Raw genomic sequence first — 17,254 nt, forward strand, 5'->3', positions numbered from 1 at the left:
GCCCTGGGGGGAAATTCCTTCCCGACCCCAATATGGCAATCAGCTAAACCCTGAGCATGTGGGCAAGACTCACCAGCCAGGCACCCAGGAAAGAATTCTCTATAGTAACTCAGATCCCACCCCATCTAACATCTCATCACAGACCATTGGGCATATCTACCACTAGTAGTTGAAGATTACTTAATTGCCAAAATTAGGCTATCCCATTATAGCATCTTCTCCATAAACTTATCAAACTTTGTCTTGAAGCCAGATATGTCTTTTGCCTCCACTGCTTCCCTTGGAAGGCTGTTCCAGAACTTCACTCCTCTGATGGTTAGAAACCTTTGTCATGTGGGATTGTGTCAAGATATATCACATCTATGTTTCCCCCCATCCACTAGGCCAGTAACCCTGTTCCTTATAACCCTATTATGCTCTAGGTGCTTACAAATTGATTGTTTAATAATTTGTTCCAATATCTTTCCAGGTATTAAAGTTAGGCTGACTGGTCTATAATTTGCCCTGTCCTCTTTGTTCCCCTCTTTAATGATAGGTACTATGTTTGCCCTTTTCTAGTCCTCTGGAGCCTCACCTGTCCTCCTTGAGTTCTCCAAGATAATTGCTAATGGTTCCAAGATTGCAGCTAGTTCCTTAAGTACCCTGGGATGGCTTTCACCAGGCCCTGCCAACTTGGATATATCTAACTTATCTAAATATTCTTTTACCTATTCTTTCCCTATTTTGGTTTGTGTTCTTTCCCCATGTAGTTATTAATTGTATTGAGTATCTGGTCACCATTATTTTTCACCATTAACCCCTTTAGTGAAGACTGATACAAAAATAAGCATTAAATACCTCAGCCTTCTTGATAGCATCTGTTATTAGTTCTCCTTTCCTGCTAAGTAGAGGACCTACGCTTTCCTTCATCTTTCTCTTGCTCCTAATGTATTTAAAGAGACTCTTCAAATGCTTCCATTCTGATTTGATATCATTATACACCGCTTAGCATAGGAATAAATGACTGCACAAGCTGTCAGACAGTGACAAATCAGACCTGAGTTCACAGTGAGAAGTCTGATGCTGAATATGTACATATGAAGGCCTCTGAGATTCATACCAGCCTCTTCTATTTTTTTTCAGATTTTCTATGTGATTAGTTTGTTTACATCCTGGTATAGGAGGATAAGATGGCTGCTGATGAGGTCCCTGAAGAAGTTCTGCTATGTGATTAAGGAGGTAAGATAAGTGGAGAAGACTTAAGGGACTTTCCATGGACCTAGGTCCTAAAGCCACATTCAGTTCTCCTCTGAGGGTGGATACAATAGGGAATAGAGGCTTTCAGAGGATCCCCAAAATATACATTTTAAAAGGCATGCATCTCTTGACGCATATAGCTCCCTGATTTGTTGTGTCATCCTCCTGGTACATTAAGACATTTGCTGATGTTAAGTGTGGCATGTTATTGGGCTGATCTGGGAAGCTGGAGATTGTATCACACACTACATGGAATTTACCAGCTGACAAACTGACCCCATACCCTTCCTCCACTAAGTAAAATAAGTAAAGGTTACTGGTTAATAAAACAGTTAAACAAAAGAACCCCAAAGGGATATTCCAAATTATTCTAATAAATTAATTTCTTCCTTTGTTCTGTCTACAGTTCCAGTGCAAAGTCTCTGTTTGTTGGGCAGGAGGTGGTGCTGCTGCATGGGAAATAAGATGTCTTATCACAGTAGCTCATGGGCAATACATGCAGCTTGCAGAATAAGATCTTGTGAGTCTGATTCATCCCTGTACTGAAGCTCTGCTTTGCGCTAAGAAGGTGAAAAAAGTGAGTTTATGTTACTTTTGTGCCTTCCCTATTCTGGAGCTAGCTCGGGGATGCTTCAACTGCAGATGCAGGTTAGGGTAGTGTGTTGGGGCAGCTGCCCCACACTAGCAGAAAAGGGGTTAAAAGCAGCCCTAGGGGAGGCTGTGCCAGAGGCAGCCAATTAGAAAGGGTATGAAGGGAGCAGCCAATCATGGCCTGGCAGGCTCATATAAGAAGGGCTGCAGGGCATAGCAGAGGAAGTCACTCCTGGGTGCTTGAGGAGTGAGGTAGGCTGGTTGCTTTGCAGGCTGAGGGCAGCAAGCACCCTGGACATAACCGTGCTGCAGGCTGAGGCCCTGAGGCTAGGGCAAAGAGGGTACTGGAGTGGCGGGGAAGTGGCTGAGGGAGATCCACAGAGGAGTCGGAGAGGATGCAGTACGTGGCTGCTATATATAGTGTTCCTGGGCTGGGACCCGGAGTAGTGGGTGGGCCCGGGTCCCTCCCCCCAGCTCCTCACTACTGGGGAAGTGGCTAAACAGTAGACTGCGCTTGCCACGGAAGGGGGCAGAACCGAGTGTGACACATCCAGAGGGCTGTGTCCTGAAGAGGACGCCGCAGTCCTTGGGGTGACATGGGTCCAGGAGCAGAGGTGATGGCGAGTGAGACACCACCTGAAGAGAATGCAGAGCTAATTCCCAGGACAACCAGCTGGAGGCGCCGCAGTTTTGAGTCACGCCTCTGTCACAGGCAGTCTCACGACTGCCCTTTGCTTGCATCTGGCTTCCTATGGAGGGAAGGATGCTCTGGACATGCCCACACTTCTCTAGCTTCGAGGAGGCTGGGAAAATGCATGTTGTAGTGCTGATATGCTGGCTCTGTACCACAGGAGGAATTTCCTGGTGCCAAATCTACTGTCGTTACAGTCCCTTTGAACTGTCATAAAGGTGCAGTAGGCCACTGATGAACTCCTAGATCCTGTGAGTGACAGCAGATAACTATTTTGTCCTATGATTTGAAGTCAACGTAGGTGAGATGTTCCATGGGAAGTACCCTTAGCAATGATCAAGCACCTTCATTATATTTATGATTTTTGATTGTTTTTAGATTATTTTAATCCACACATTTATAAGGTGCCTGTTACAATTATATCTGGGTATACTTTACAACATTTATTACTTAGGATTTATAATTGTAGATCTTAAAGCAATGTACTAATCTGGGCGTCATTGTGCCCATTTGACAGATGGGGAAACTGAGGCACTGGGAGGTTAAAGTGACTTGGCCAAGGAATGAATGGCAGAGCCAGGAATAGCACAACATTATAACTATTCCCATCAATAAAATATAGGGCATGTCCTTCAGGGTCCAAACATTGATTGTCACAGGGTGGCTGGCCCTATAGAGGCCAATGGGTCTCAGCTGTGATGCAGCCAGCTGTCCTCCTCAGTTGGGGAAAATGGAGGTCACGTGACACAATCTGGTATAGAAATGGAAGGTCTTGGAGCCGGGATGAGCGGGCTATAGAACATTAGAGGGTGCCTGTAGAGTGCAGAGAACAAGAAGGCTCCTACAGGGGACCCTGAGACACCAGGGGTGAAAAAACTCCACCTAGGTAGGATTGGGAATGGCCTGCCAAGGTAGGGAAGTCTCCAGCAGGAAGGCCTATGAGCAGCTTGATTAAGAGTGGGGAAGGATGAATGTAAAAGCTTTTTGATTTGGACTCTGAGGACTTAATTTTGGAACCAGCCCAAGTAAGGGTGTAATTGGTATGAGAGAGCCTCTGTGAAGTTACTGAGGAGCCCCGAACAGAGGAAGACTGAGCAAAGGATGCTGTAGGATCACCCCATGCCATGAATGGGTAGTCTGGAGATGGCCACCCCATTACAGTCCTCAAGGAGACTGTTTACCCTGTGCATTCCAGCATTCATTCTTATCAGCCTGTGTCACACTGTCTGGAGTGGCTCATGAGCAAAAATACCAACCTCAGGGCAGACTGTTAAGAAGCAGGGCACAAACCCCAAACTGGTTGTGAGTTCTCTACTTAGATTTCATCAACCAAGCAACAAGTGTAAAGTCCTCAGACACTATAACAGCCTTAACATGGAGTCACAGACAGTCCCCTTCAGCATTCCGATCTATCTTGCCACACAGGCAACCTTGACTCTATGATAGATGGTCACTTTACACCAATGATCACAAAATATTCAGGCTACTCCCAGTCCCAAAGGGCCAGTCACCGACCCCAGGTCAATTTGCACCTTAGATTTCATGCTAAAGACAACACTTGTAGCCAATCCTGTAATAAACTAACTAAAGGTTTATTAACTAGGAAAAAGAAATGAGTTAATTACAAGGTTAAAGCAGGTAAGCATACACACACAATTGAGTTTCAGTCAGGTTTCAACAGGTAATGGAAACTTGTATAGTAATCAGACTCTGTATGTCCTTTAGGGCTAATGCAGGCAAAACAGCTGGGGACTCCTTGCATATGCTTAGAAATCCTCAACCCCTCAGAGTTCAAGCAGCAAATGGATAACTAGTTCTCTTTAACAGGCATTTTTATTCCCTTCCCCCAGCATTTAAATTGTGACAGAATGAGGGCTTGGGCACATACCCTCTTCAGGACTGTGGGAGAAGCAATCAACAAAGTTTTTGTTCCACAATGGTCCATTTCGATTCAGTAGTCCTTCCTGATTAATAGGAGGAGATAACACCTTCTGTAGGAATCCAGCATTTTGCATTAGGTGACTGTTTTTCCTGTTTGGTGAGCTTTAGTTTCAAAACAAACATTTTATAGGTCTAGAACCAACACTTAAGAACTACCATATAACATGGGATATGGAGGTTGTAAGTTGTAAATTAGATTAATGCATGAAGTAATTTACAAGCATTTCATAAAGTCTAAACACTATACACATTGATATAAGTCCATTACATATCTTAACAATATTACGCACAGGTGAGACAGTCTGGTTTCCAGCTATTCATTTGTCATGTTCAGTGAGGCCTAAAGACCTTGGCATGAGCTGGCACCTGGTCTGCCAGAATCACAGCTTGAATAAAGAGATGTGTCTTGCATCTCCTGTGAAAGGCTGGCAGATTGAGCTATAGTGGCTATCCAGATGGAGCAATTTGCAGAGCTGCACATTATTTAAGGAGAATGCCTTGCTCCTGATGTGATCAAGTGTTTCCTGGGGCAATATTAGCTTAAACCTACTTGCTGAGCCCAAGAGACCATGGGAGGCTGAAGAAAGAGAGGCAGTCTTATAGGCCTGGTCTACACTACAAACTTAGGTCAATATAAGAAGAGCTACACCAGGGACACACAGCAGTGCTGCATGAAAATAAAGGAGCTTTGGCAAGCATACCAGAAGACAAGGGAGGCGAATAGTCATTCTGTTTGTGCCCCACAGACATGCTGCTTTTATGAGGAGCTGCTTGCGATTCTCGGCAGCGACCTCACCTCTACCCCAAAGCATTCCATGGATACCTCCCAGGAGCCCCGGGCGACCTCGAGCAACAACAAGGAGGACATCATTGACAAGGAAGGAGAGGAGGAGAATGTGAGGCAGGCAAATGGAGGATCCATACTCCCTGACATCCAAGAACAGTTTTTAACCCTGGAGCCCATCCCTTCACAGGACCAGTTGGCGGTGGAGCCTGATGCCAGGGAAAGCACTTCTGGTGAGTACACATTTCCAATCAAACTGTAGAGGCTACATGCAATATTTTTTATGTTTAATCTGAACAAAAAAGGTGTAGTGGGTATCGGTGGCCACTCCAGCTACGCAGAGGGTGCTCTCCAAAAAAGACTGTTTATGTGCATGGGGATGGCCTGGGAATCCTCCACAGAGATCTCTAGGAAGCTTTCACAGAGGTACTCTGCAATCCTTTGCAGAAGGTTTCTGGGAAAGGCTGCCTTATTTCATCCACCATGGTAGGACACTTTCCTGTGTCACTCCAGTATTAACTGCTGGCATCATTGCAGCACACAGCATTGCAGCATAAGGACCAGGTCTATATCCAGACGCTTGCAGCATCTGCTTCCTTGCTCCCTCTGTTACCCTCAGGAGAGAGAGATCGCATAGGAACACCTAGGGGAAACGGGGGAAGTTTTCAGTGCTAGCCCTTAAACCACAAACAATTCAACAAATAATCTACCCCCCTGTTTGGTGAAATCTGGGTCATACAACCATGCTTTCCCAAACGTGCCATGGTTGTGATTGGAAGGGATCATTGTGTATTGCAAGCATCGGGGTGGTGGGGGGGCGGGGAAGAGGTGAGGTGGGGTGGGGTGGCAGCTTCCTGTTTGTCTCCCTTCCCCCCAGCCCAGTGCCACTTTTGTTAAAAAACAAACTATTTGGGGATCTTTACACTGGTGCCTGTCCTCAAGCACCATCCAGGTTGCTAGGAGAAAGGGGGCTTTTCTCAAGTTCCATTCCAAGGATGTCTTCACAAAAGCAGGTTTCAGAGTAACAGCCGTGTTAGTCTGTATTCGCAAAAAGAAAAGGAGTACTTGTGGCACCTTAGAGACTAACCAATTTATTTGAGCATGAGCTTTCGTGAGCTACAGCTCACTTCATCAGATGCATACCGTGGAAACTGCAGCAGACTTAATATACACAGAGAATATGAAACAATACCTCCTCCCACCCCACTGTCCTGCTGGTAATAGCTTATCTAAAGTGATCATCAGGTGGGCCATTTCCAGCACAAATCCAGGTTTTCTCACCCTCCACCCCCCCACACAAATTCACTCTCCTGCTGGTGCTAGCCCATCCAAAGTGACAACTCTTTACATAATCAAGTCGGGCTATTTCCTGCATAAATCCAGGTTTTCTCACATCCCTCCCACCCCCATACACACACAAACTCACTCTCCTGCTGGTAATAGCTCATCTAAACTGACCACTCTCCAAGTTTAAATCCAAGTTAAACCAGAACATCTGGGGGGGGGGGTAGGAAAAAACAAGAGGAAACAGGCTACCTTGCATAATGACTTAGCCACTCCCAGTCTCTATTTAAGCCTAAATTAATAGTATCCAATTTGCAAATGAATTCCAATTCAGCAGTTTCTCGCTGGAGTCTGGATTTGAAGTTTTTTTGTTTTAAGATAGCGACCTTCATGTCTGTGATTGCGTGACCAGAGAGATTGAAGTGTTCTCCGACTGGTTTATGAATGTTATAATTCTTGACATCTGATTTGTGTCCATTTATTCTTTTACGTAGAGACTGTCCAGTTTGACCAATGTACATGGCAGAGGGGCATTGCTGGCACATGATGGCATATATCACATTGGTGGATGTGCAGGTGAACGAGCCTCTGATAGTGTGGCTGATGTTATTAGGCCCTGTGATGGTGTCCCCTGAATAGATATGTGGGCACAATTGGCAACGGGCTTTGTTGCAAGGATAAGTTCCTGGGTCAGTGGTTCTGTTGTGTGGTATGTGGTTGTTGGTGAGTATTTGCTTCAGGTTGCGGGGCTGTCTGTAGGCAAGGACTGGCCTGTCTCCCAAGACTTGTGAGAGTGTTGGGTCATCCTTTAGGATAGGTTGTAGATCCTTAATAATGCATTGGAGGGGTTTTAGTTGGGGGCTGAAGGTGACCGCTAGTGGCGTTCTGTTATTTTCTTTGTTAGGCCTGTCCTGTAGTAGGTAACTTCTGGGAACTCTTCTGGCTCTATCAATCTGTTTCTTTACTTCTGCAGGTGGGTATTGTAGTTGTAAGAAAGCTTGACAGAGATCTTGTAGGTGTTTGTCTCTGTCTGAGGGGTTGGAGCAAATGCGGTTGTATCGCAGAGCTTGGCTGTAGACGATGGATCGTGTGGTGTGGTCAGGGTGAAAGCTGGAGGCATGCAGGTAGGAATAGTGGTCAGTAGGTTTCCGGTATAGGGTGGTGTTTATGTGGCCATTGTTTATTAGCACTGTAGTGTCCAGGAAGTGGATCTCTTGTGTGGACTGGACCAGGCTGAGGTTGTAAAGCAGCAGCACAAGACCTCTCGCCCATGCCTCATGGCCTTACTCACCATGGCTGGAGCAGCAAACAGACTCTTGGAATAGCCAGCGGTTGTCATTACTTTGTGGCTTGCAGTGAAGTGCATTGAGGGGTGGGTTTTTTTATTAAAAAAAAAAAAATTAACCTTGCACCAGAAACAATGTATGTACTGTGGGTGCTACCCTTGTGCTTTGCATTCCTTGCAGCTGAAACCTTGCCCGTCAGTGCATCCTCCACACTGGGACAGAGACTTTTCCAGATTAGAAGGTGGAAAAAGAAGATTCGTGAGAACATGTTCAATGAGTTAATGCATGCCTCCGAGAGTAACAAGACGGAGCTCAGAGCATGGAAGATTACACTATCTGAGAACATGGAGAGGGAGGACAGGAGAGTATGCAGAGAACAAGAACATGCCATGTAGAAAGAGATGCTGTGGATTATGAAGGAGCAATCAGACATGTTGAAGTTCAAGAAAGGCCGCTGTGTGCTAGAGTCCCTTTGCAGCCTATGCTGAACCAGCTGCCATCATCGCCCAGTTCTACATCCTCCTCCCCCAACTGTCCTTGTTTCTCCCCCCACAGTGTTAACGTGGGGCAAAAGGGCTGATATCTTACTTTTCTTTGCTGTCTCTATGTGTTTGGGTGCACAATCAAACTGAACGGATTGAGAAAAGGCTCTTTATTCATTCAACACAGGGTGGTTGGTGGGGGTGGAGTTTACAGGGGAGAAAATGCAATGGAGGGGACAGTTTGGTAAGGAACAACACAGCTAAGTGTCACCTTACTCTGTCTCATTGTTGAAACTGGTTTTCAAAGCCTCATGGAGATGCAGAGGCCCTCGCTGTGCTCTTCTTATTGCCCTGGTGTCTGCCTGGCAGCCAATTTTGAGTAGCCAATCTACCTCAAACCCCCCCCCCCCCCCAGCGGAAACTTTTCTCCCTTTGTTTCACAGATATTGTGGAGCACACAGCAGGCACCACTAACAATGGAGATATTGCTTTCACTGAGGTCTAACCTAGTAAGGAAACTCTACCAGCGACCTTTTAAACATCCAAATGCACATTCCACCAACATTCTGCACTTGCTCAGCCTATGGTTGAACCGGTCCTTATTGCTGTCCAGGCTGCCTATGTATGGCTTCATGAGCCATGGGACCAAAGGATAGGCTCGGTCTCCCAGGATCACAATTGACATTTCAATATCACCAAAAGTTATTTTGCAGTCTGGAAAGAAATTCCCCGCTTGCAGCTTTCTAAACAGACCTGTGTTTCTAAAGATGCAGAGGTCGTGCACCTTTCCTGACCATCCCACGTGGATGTTAGTGAAATGGCCCCTGTGATCCACCAGTGCTTGCAACACCATTGAAAAGTACCCCTTTTGATTTATGTACTCTTTGGCAAGGTGGTCTGGTGCCAAGATAGGGATATGCATTCCGTCTATCGCCCCACCGCAGTTAGGAAACCCCATCCTGGCAAAACCATCCACTATGTCCTGCACATTGCCCAAAGTCACTACCCTTCTTAGCAGAAGTCTGTTGATGGCCCTGAAAACTTGGATCACAACAGATCCCATAGTAGATTTACCCACTCCAAACTGATGCCCCACTGACCGGTAGCAGTCTGGCATTGCAACCTCCCACAGAGCTATCACCACTCACTTCTCCGCTGCCAGAGCAGCTCTTGTTTTAGTATTGCTGTGCTTCAGGGCTGGGGAAAGCTCTTCACACAGTTCCTGGAAAGTGGCCTTATGCCTTCGAAAGTTCTGCAGCCACTGCTTATCATCCCATAGCTGCATAATGATGCAGTCCCACCAATCAGTGCTTGTTTCCCATGCCCAGAAACAGCACTCGACTATGTCAAGGTGATGCGTGACTGTCGCTAGCAACTGTGAATTTCTCTGCTCTATGTCTTCCAGCTGGGCTGTTTGCGTGGCATCACATTGTTCTGCATAGCGGCTTCTGTATCGGCTATGTAAATACTACAGGATAAGGCACAAGGTGTTGGTAATGCTCACGACAACAGTGTACAGCTGAGTGGGGTCCATGCTTATGGTGCTATGGTGTCCGTGCAGATAACCCAGGCTTACGAAAAAGGCTTGGTTTGTTTGCCGTTGATTTCAGGGAGGGAGGGAGGTAAGTGCATCGTGGGACGGTAATGCCATGTTGCCATAACCACCCGCATCAATGTTTTGGTCACATAAGGCATTGTAAGCCCAACCCAAAATTCCACTCAGCTATGTGCACTCTGGGATAGTTACCCACAAAGCCGTGCTTCGTGCGTCAATGTAAACTCTGCTAGTGAGGATGCACTCTGCCAACACAATGAGCGTAGTGTGGACTTGCAAGCTCAACTTGCTTAAATCGAGGCTCGATGGCGACTTACATGAAGTCGACTTAACTTTGTCTTGTAGACATGGCCTGAGACAGCTACCTCAGAGCCAGCTTATATAAATGAGATTGCCACTTCCTGAGGAGTCCTTCTACCTATTCCTACTTCCCCTCTTTCTCAGTTGTGGAGTGGCAGAGCTATAGAGACCTGTTTGCTTGGTTGCAGCAGAGGAGAGAGAGAAGGGAACAAGCTGCCATGTGGCACTTCTCAACAATTTACAAGAAAAATGCACACACCTGTGGCTAGAAGATTAGAGCCTTTCCCTAGATCATATAAGGGGATGTGGAGTGCTCTGATCCTACAAGATGGGGGCAGGGAATGTTTCTAAAAGGACAGTTTCAGTGGGGTCCTTGTGCAATTGATTCTGCAGGGACATTTGAGGGTTCTGCACATAATCACCTGTCTCACTGTTGGTGAGGAGCTGCTGCCTGCCTCACCACTCGGGGGCTGGAAGAATCCTTAGCCTGATTGATCTCTCCTGTTTTTTCAGGCTATCAACCAGGAGTTTGCTGTTCAGGTACACTGTCCCTTTAAGGACCATCTGATTGTCTGTCAGTTAGCTGAGTAGAACCTGCCTCCAGGATGTGTGTGAGGCACTAAGGATGCGCCCCATGAGCAATTCCCAAGGGACATGTCTCTGGGAAATGGGAGGGCATGAGGAACCATCTAAAATCACCCCTGAAAGAGAACCTGTGACCCTAACAGCTCCCCAGTGCCAGCTAGCACACAGTTGTCATAACATGTTACAGTCCATCTTTTGGATAAATATAATTGGAAAACTAATAACTCACTGATCATTAATATTCTTGCATGATGTAAGTAGAGTAAACCAACAAAGGATTTTATAGATATGCTGGAAATATATGACTAAAATGTGTTTAAACCAAGCTTGTCAGGGGGAGTTGATAACCAGGTTTTCTCTAGACAAAGAAAAGAGGCCAACACCTCAAACCAGGCGTGGCCAGATTCAACGGGCTATTCATTTGTATGGGTGGTTGCAGGAAGAGATCATTTGCATTGTAAAAATCACCAGTGGAGAAGAAACCAGCCTGAAATCTACATGAGACAGCATGGCCTCTACACCCAGCAGAGAAAAGCAACATTATCTGGAGATACCCGTCAGAATACATTTCGAAGGTTTATTGGACTATTTAAAAAGGGGGAGAGAACCTCTAAATTATCCTTCACCCAAGAAGACAAAGGATCAGAGCACTCTGAGCTCTGTGAAGGGTCCTGGCCAGAGAGTCTGGTCAGCCATGCTGGAAAAGAGACTTATTTAGAAATATTTCTTTGGACAGGAGACTCTAGTTTGTTAAATCAGACTTAGTCATAGAAGTGTATTTTCACTTTTGTTTGCCTGTAGCCCTTTCTATCTCTATTCCTTATAACTGATAGCACTTAAGCCTACATCTTTTTGTTTAATAAACTTGGCTTACTTTTTACTGTAAACCAGTTTAGTGCTTTAATTAAAACAGCGTGTTTGCTAATCCCAGTTAAGGTAGTAAGATGTCTTTTTAAGGGAGCAGTGAACGTAATAACCTCTGTTGGCAGACCATGATAGGAGTTGTGCATTGCAGAGAGACAGTTCTGAGGAACTCAGGAGCTGGAATTCACTGATTGTTACCTGCTAGGCAAGGTTTGGTCTGGCAGAACCCTAAAGAGTTTGCTGGCAAGGCACACAAGCTAGTCTGTCAGGGAGTTGGCATCCAGTTTAGCAACAGTAAAAGCTGCCAGATGGGGGAAGCTTGTAGAGCCCTCATGGGTTAACTGCCACAGAGATAATTGTGGGATGATTACGGCCTTTAAGAAAGTCCACACTACTCTTCTGGTACTGTGTGTGGATTGGTAATCTAATTATAGCTCAGGTTTTCCCCTCTGAGAATCTGTGAATGTGGCTTTGGCTGATTATCAGGACAGCACAAGTGTACCAGACTCTGCTTTTTATTTTCACAGATCTAGCTGTGGTAGAAATTCTCAGAAATGTGTTAATGCTAAATACATTGAGAACCACATTTACGGATGTATTATGGTAGCTTTACACTGGCTGTGCTTGCATAAAGGGGCCACATACAGCCACCCTAACAGCCGCTCGGGGGGGGGGGGGTCCCCTTGACATAGGCAAAGTCCCCAACATGCATGGAGACAATATAGATAGCTTTGCACCTCCCACAACAGAATCCTGCAGGGGGGCAGAGAGAGGAAGGGGGAATGTTGGGACATGTCAGGGAGGGAGTTTGCATGGCCAGGATGTTCCTGACCCAAATATTCCCAGCTGCCAGAGTAGCCTATCAGAGTAGTTGTCTCTGGGGCATGTGTTATGGCAGCCCAGAGGCTGTGCTAACATATACCTGGGACTAAAGCAGCCCACAGCAAACTCCAAGATAGGGGAGGGGCAGAGCTACCATTTTGCCTCTGCTTCGGTCCTGCACCAAGTTAAATGAGGTGCAGGGATGAATTCCCATGACCAGGGCCACATATGGTGCCTATTCTTGCACATTTTTTTCCCCGCAGCATGAAGAATTATTGGCACCTGTGCACTGACCGTGATCCCTTACTCATTTTGTCACGTGAAATAACTGATGATCAGCAGGGGAACTGGGGAGGAATGGCATTATTTAAAGTTCACTCATGTTTACTCACATACCTGTTGCCTAGATGATCATCTTTTGGAATAAATACAAATTATATTTTAGCCTTTCACTTCTCATATGAACAAAGAAACAAGTCTCTACAGCAACCTGGGTAACATAAGAACATGAAAATTAAATCCACTTAATTAAATCATCATCCCTGCACCTCAAGCATTGCAGTTGTGTCTGAGATATTGATAGCCAAAGGGAAATTTTGAACAATTGAGGGTCATTGTCAGGCTTTGGGAACAGAGATGAGCCACGATCCAATGTGGTTTACATCTAAGTCACAGAGAGATGAAAACTTGGAACTTGATTATGCAAGAGTCTGAACAGCCTCAGTTCCCATTGACATCGTTTAGCTGAGGATACTTAGCCCATTTCAGGAGATGCTCAGCACTTCTCAGGATTCAAGCCCTTTGTTATGAATGTCACTGATTACATGTACAAATCCATTTTGGAGACGTGAAGAGCTAACAATTTGCCAAACAATTACATCAAGCCAGCTCCCTATTGGTGCCAAATCTGTCCATGTTCATGTGTAGAACCTCTCAGAGCGCTGTCCTCTAGGGTAACGGGAAGCTTGAAGGGGCTAGGTGCCAGTTTGAGCCATGTCTTCTGGCAGGGTGTCAGTTAGACGGCATTCTAGGCAAACGTTTGAGGTTCACAGTTCTGAGGCAGATCCTACATGTGCTATTGTGCGTTGGATCAGTGACTTTTAACTGATCTTATCAATTTCTGTTTCCTATGTGGAAAGTATTTGAGTCATATATTTCGAGCTCTGCTTCCAGCAGTACCTTGCTTTCACTATTTATAGGCACTCTTGAAATCATGTACACTATAATAAGCTCCTTATAGGGTCTGTATTTCACATTTGATGAGTATTTTTGCAATTTCATGATAGTTTTTTTGAAGCGTGGCCCATACTGTGCACAATAGTCTCCAATAGTTTCCAACAGTCTGTTTGTGCTTTGACATTTTTTCTGTTCATATTCATGTAACTACTCATAACCAAAACTCTTCCCATTTTTTTTTTTCAGTCTGTGGGTAGTTCTACTGTGTTATAGTCAGTGCTTTGGAAGCATAAATCACTGGGTGATCCCAATCCATTTGAGTTTGCATTGACTGAGATCTTAGTCTCTTTGTTAATCTCATAATATTACAGTAGGGTGCTTTGATAACTACTTTAATTCTTCAAAATGTTCCTTTTGCCACTCTTCCCAGTTCCATTTTGTCCTGTTCTCAAGCAGTATTCTGAGGGGAGAATTTAATTGTGGCAAATTAGGGATGAATTTTTTAAATATATTCACATACCTTTGAATCTCTGTAAAGCCTCCTTTTTTGGAATCTATTTGTACAGTTGCCTCCATGTTTCTTTGATATGGTCAAACTCCATAATTACTGAATATGTATCCTAGATATCTGATCTCATTCAGCCTGCTTAGACATTTGTTCTTGTTCAATTTCAGGTTGTTTTCTTTGGCATTCTGCAGAACATTACTCAGTCTCTTATTGTGGTGTTGTCATTTCCATTGCAATTAAGTAGATTATCAATATTACTTCTACCTCATCCAGATCCTCAAAGATCTGGGACATAATGCTTTGGTTCACTTCAGATTCTGAGTCAGTCCTGAAGGGGAACGGCTTCATATATCTACCCAAGGAGGAGTTGAAGTTTCAAATATTTGACTGTCTGTATGGAGGTAGACCTGCCAAACCCTTGGCTTTCATCTAAATTGAAAATACTCTGGCATTTTGAAGTCTAGACATGACCAACTCAAATGTTTTCAGAGGTAACACAAGTTTAAATGCAGAAGTTACTGTCAGACAGTAAAATACTTAAGCAGGGCCTGTCTTAGAGTTCTGTTAGAGCTTATGGTGTCTCAATTGAGATGACATTTTAGTGCCTTTTCTGTGGTTCCGAGTAAGAATGTGTGTATCTGTGAGACAGCGGTCTAGTGATTAAAGTCTGAACTCCTGGGTTCTAGGTCCAGCTCTGCAACTGACATGCTGTATTGCCTCTGATATGATACTTAATTCTTCAGTGCCTCAGTTTCCTCATCTGTAAAATGAAGATATTAATACTTTTCTATGTCACATGGTGTGAATTGCAGTGTTGTTGTAGCTTTGTGGAGCTCAAAAACTTGTCTCTTTCATCAACAGAAGTTGGTCCAATAAAAGCTATTTACCTCTCCCACCTTGTCTCTCTCACATGGTTGTGAAGGCTAATTGTTTGCAAAGCACTTTGAGATCCTGGAATGAATGTTGCTATGCAGAAGTATAATAATTATTATTGACTTGGTGCCCACTATTTTGTTTTATGTGTCTGTCTGTGTCTGTTCCTTAGGCCAAACCTAACTGAAAGTTGAAGTTAAAGAATGCATGGCTCAGTTGCAGTTCACCAAGTGACCCTATCCCTGTATATAATTTCACCAAATCATGTGGAGTGAAGCAGTTCTGCTGGGTCAGCTTTTATCTACTCCATTACTCAGTTCCTTTGCCATTTTTTGCAAAAATGGCAATGTGGTGTCATCCTTTGTAATCTGCTCCTGGGGTGACTGGGATGTCTGTACCAGGGAGTGGTTTACTTATAAAGCAAAGGAAGGAAAAGGACTGATGGCATGAGGAGAAATTTGTTTTTAACAACTTGGGAAAATAATTTGAAAAAATACATAATATTTCTTTAAAACTGGGTTTATGAAGGTGTTGAAAGACAGTCCAGCCTCTTGTTATACAATCTTTGCACATAATTAAGTGTAAATGATGAGAACATGATTCCAACAATAATCTTAAAAGAGAATGCAGACCAAGGAAATCCTCACCTTCTCCAGCCTTTTAAATACAGTTATTCTCTTTGTTCCCTTTCATCAGTGCGCTCTGTGAATGGTCTGCATATATTAAACAAGTGCGGGTTTAAGGATAGTGGTGTAGTGCAATGAGTGCAGGTAGGTCATTTGGTTCAGTGCGGGAATAGGGGAACAGTAGGATAAATTCTGCTTTCCGTTGCATCAGTATAAATCTGGACTAACTCTACTGAAGTCATTGGAGTTACTTCAAATTTATATTGGCATAAATGTGAGCAAAATTTGGCCCAGCACATCTCATTTTCGGAGTGAACAGAGTTGGCAGTGTGTGCTCTCTTTAATAAAGGAGATATTGCTGGTTCTTGCCAAGCATGTCTTTGGAACTCTCTCTGTGTAACAAATCCAAGTTTAAAATGTTGGTGTTACCTTTCTTTCCTGAGCGAAGCTTTTTTACCCTGCACTAAGTGTAACCTGTTCCGATGAAGGGCAGAGAGGCCAGACTCATGCCACCTTCACATGAGTATGTGATTGATTACCTGAAAAGTTCTGCACTAGTTGTACTGTATGGAGAGTTTCTCTTGCTGGCTGAAAGACTGTTAGAGGTCAGAGAGTCCTATAAACTGTTCAGAACTTTGCTGGGTGGAAGGGAGGGGTAAGCGTCACTACTTTTGGAAAGAGCTTGCTAAGCACATTCTGAAAGGATGAAAAGCTTTATTCCTGATTGAATTTTGTGTTCTTTGCCAGTTCACCCAGTTCTGAATTTGATTTACTGAGTGTGTGTAATACATGCATGGTGAATGCATGATCTAATTGCAGAAACAATATTAATTTAAGTAGTCTGTCCCTTTTACAGACTTTCATTTAAGAGGGTTCCACTGTTTTCTTAAACTAGCTGCTAGCACAGTACTGTGTGTGCATTCTTCTTTTCCATCTATTTCTTTCACTGGATCATTTTAATGTACCTTTTTTATATTGGAAGTTTATTCTTTTAACTAAATTATCCTTCTGTGACTTTTTGGTGCTCAGAAAATGCGTGTTAGGTCATAAGGGTTTGTTCTTTAAATAGGCTGTGTCTACACTGGCAACGTTTGAGCCTATAGTTCTCAGTTGGTGGAAATGTGTCAGTGATGGATTATGCATCCAAATTTTCTTAGTATGCCCAAGTCCAAGGAGAACAATGTGGTCTGAGTGAGCACTGGACTGGGTGCCAGGAACTCTTGGGTTCTAACCTTGACTCTGTCACTAACTTGCCATGGGCAACTCATTTAACCTGGGTTTCCTTATGTGTAAAATGGAGGTGATAATGCCTATCTCATAGGGGAATTCTTTAGATTGATTCTGCCATCCTTATTTGTGCCTTAGAAGGGCTACAGCAGAGCTCTAAATCTGGGTCTTAGTCTAGAAATTAAAAATTGTTTTGTTCGTGTCTTCAATGCAGATTCTTATTGGAGTGTTTTTAGAAAGTAGGGTGATAAATTTAGGAGTTATTCACAACAAAAATTTGTCTTTCTGATAGCTTTGTGATGTCTCTGTGGAATTAACTAACTGCAGACAATACCTGAAGAGTCTGCAAGCTTCTAAAGCCAAAACCTTGTCTACACTAATAATCTTCTTCAAACTTCCCATTGTCACACTCTCTCATCTTGA

This window comes from Caretta caretta, chromosome 8 (assembly GCF_965140235.1).
Source record: "Caretta caretta isolate rCarCar2 chromosome 8, rCarCar1.hap1, whole genome shotgun sequence".
Lineage (NCBI taxonomy): Eukaryota > Metazoa > Chordata > Testudines > Cheloniidae > Caretta > Caretta caretta.